Source organism: Bubalus bubalis, chromosome X (assembly GCF_019923935.1).
Source record: "Bubalus bubalis isolate 160015118507 breed Murrah chromosome X, NDDB_SH_1, whole genome shotgun sequence".
Taxonomy (NCBI): domain Eukaryota; kingdom Metazoa; phylum Chordata; class Mammalia; order Artiodactyla; family Bovidae; genus Bubalus; species Bubalus bubalis.
Genome location: NC_059181.1, coordinates 56905351 through 56908380, shown reverse-complemented (window position 1 = coordinate 56908380; position 3030 = coordinate 56905351). Strand labels below are relative to the sequence as shown.

At 42.1% G+C, this 3030-nt stretch overlaps 1 non-coding gene across 1 annotated transcript; it reads left to right on the top strand.

Annotated features, from left to right (window-relative positions):
• Nucleotides 1-2597: 2597 nt before the first annotated feature.
• Nucleotides 2598-2670, top strand: TRNAG-CCC. The gene has a single exon. It is a non-coding gene; the product is annotated as a tRNA-Gly (tRNA).
• Nucleotides 2671-3030: the final 360 nt, after the last annotated feature.

Genomic DNA, 3030 nt, shown 5'->3' with positions numbered 1-3030 from the left:
AGAATGCACTGGTAATAGCAAACACCCTCTTCCAATAACAAAAGAGGCAACTCTACACTTGGACATCACCAGATGGTCAATACTGAAATCAGATTGATGATATTCTTTGCAGCCGAAGACGGAGAAGCTCTATGCAGTCAGGAAAAACAAGACTGGGAGCTGACTGTGGCTCAGACCATGAACCCCTTATTGCCAAATTCATACATAAATTGAAGAAAGTGGGGAAAACCACTAGACCATTCAGGTATGACCTAAATCAAATCCCTTATGATTATACAGTGGAAGTGAGAAATAGATTTAAGGGACTAGATTTGATAGACAGAGTGCCTGATGAACTATGGACAGAGGTTTGTGACATTGTACAGGAGACAGGGAACAAGACCATTCCCAAGAAAAAGAAATTCAAAAAAGCAAAATGGCTGCCTGAGGAGGACATACAAATAGCTGTGAAAAGAAGAGAAGTGAAAAGCAAAGGCGAAAAGGAAAGATATAAGCATCTGAATGCAGAGTTCCAAAGAATAGCAAGGAGAGATAAGAAAGCCTTCCTCAGGGATCAATGCAAAGAAATAGAGAAAAACAACAGAATGGGAAAGACTAGAGATCTCTTCAAGAAAATGAGAGATACCAAGGGAACATTTAATGCAAAGATGGGCTCGATAAAGGACAGAAATGGTATGGACCTAACAGAAGCAGAAGATATTAAGAAGAGGTGGCAGGAATACACAGAACTGTACAAAAAAGATCTTCATGACCCAGATAATCACGATGGTGTGATCACTGACCTAGAGCCAGACATCCTCGAATGTGAAGTCAAGTGGGCCTTAGAAAGCATCACTACTAGTCTTCATGAAAAAAAATAATAAAGCTGGTTTTGATAACTCTTAAAAAAAAAAAAAAAAGAAAGCATCACTACAAACAAAGCTAGTGGAGGTGATGGAATTCCAGTGGAGCTATTTCAAATCCTAAAAGATGATGCTGCGAAAGTGCTGCACTCAATATGCCAGCAAATTTGGAAAACTCAGCAGTGGCCACAGGACTGGAAAAGGTCAGTTTTCATTCCAATCCCAAAGAAAGGCAATGCCAAAGAATGCTCAAACTACCGCACAATTGCACTCATCTCACATGCTAGTAAAGTAATCCTCAAAATTCTCCAAGCCAGGCTTCAGCAATATGTGAACCGTGAACTTCCAGGTATTCAAGCTGGTTTTAAAAAAGGCAGAGGAACCAGAGATCAAAATGCCAACATCCACTGGATCATGGAAAATGCAAGAGAGTTCCAGAAAAACATCATTTCTGCTTTATTGACTATGCCAAAGCCTTTGTGTGGATCACAATAAACTGTGGAAAATTCTGAAAGAGATGGGAATACCAGACCACCTGACCTGCCTCTTGAGAAACCTGTATGCAGGTCAGGAAGCAACAGTTAGAACTGGACATGGAACAACAGACTGGTTCCAAATAGGAAAAGGAGTACATCAAGGCTGTATATTGTCTCTGTGCTTATTTAACTTCTATGCAGAGTACATCATGAGAAACGCTGGGCTGGAGGAAGCACAGGCTGGAATCAAGATTGCCGGGAGAAATATCAATAACCTCAGATATGCAGATGATACCATCCTTATAGCAGAAAGTGAAGAAGAACTAAAGAGCCTCTTGATGAAAGTGAAAGAGGAAAGTGAAAAAGTTGGCTTAAAGCACAACGTTCAGGAAACTAAGATCATAGCATCTGGTCCCATCACTTCATGGGAAATAGATGGGGAAACAGTGGCTGACTGGGCTCCAAAATCACTGCATATGGTGACTGCAGCCATGAAATTAAAAGATGTTTACTCCTTGGAAAGAAAGTTATGACCAACCTAGACAGCATATTAAAAATAAGAGATGTTACTTTGCCAACAAAGGTCCGTCTAGTCAAGGCTATGGTTTTTCCAGTAGTCATGTATGGATGTGAGAGTTGGACTATACAGAACGCTGAGCACTGAATAATTGATGCTTTTGAAGTGTGGTGTTGAGGACTCTTAAGAGTTCCTTTGACTGCAAGGAGATCCAACCCGTCCATCCTAAAGGAAATGAGTCCTGGGTGTTCACTGGAAGGACTGATGTTGAAGCTGAAACTCAAATACTTTGGCCACCTGATGAGAAGAGCTGACTCATTGGAAAAGACCCTGATGCTGGGAAAGATTGAAGGCGGGAGGAGAAGGGGACGACAGAGGATGAGATGGTTGGATGGCATCACGGACTCAAAGGACATGAGTTTGAGTGAAGTCCGGGGGTTGGTGATGGACAGGGAGGCCTGGCTTGGTGCAGTGCATGGGGTCGCAAAGAGTCAGACACGACTGAGCAACTGAAATGAACTGAACTGGACCGAACCCTTATGACCTCATTTAAACTGTAATTACCTTCTTGAAGTATCTATCTCCAAATATAACCACACTGAGGGTCAGGGCTTCAAAATATAAATTTTGTGGGAACACAATTCAGTCCACAATAATAATTCATAATGTGCAACAATGAACAAAGAGATATTCTAAGAGCAGTGCTTTGATAGAGAACAGGCAATTGAAACATTTGTTTTCTAAACCTGGGGGAGAGGGACTTCCCTGGTGGTCCAGTGTTTAAGACTCCGTGCTCCCAATGCAGAGGTCCCAGGTTCGATCCCTGGTCAGGGAACTAGATCCCACATGCCACATCGAAGAGTTTAATTGTCACAACTAAAGATCCCGTATGCCACAACTAAGACCTGGTGTAGTCAAGTAAAAAAATTAAAATGATAGATATTAAAAATTAAAACTGGGAGAGATAAAACCATGAAGGGCTGACTTTCACGTCTTCACAAGTGTGTGCTCACACTCAACATGAGGATGGCCAAGGGAAGTTCTCCAATAGATAGATTCCTTCACTTTTTGGAAGAATCTGGGGAAAAGGAGGAGGCAGAGAGGATGCCACTATGACCATATAGTTCTCCCTCCCTCCCCAACAGCAGCTCAATGTCGTTTTATTCCTACCTGATGCAGTGGTCCCAGGACCAGG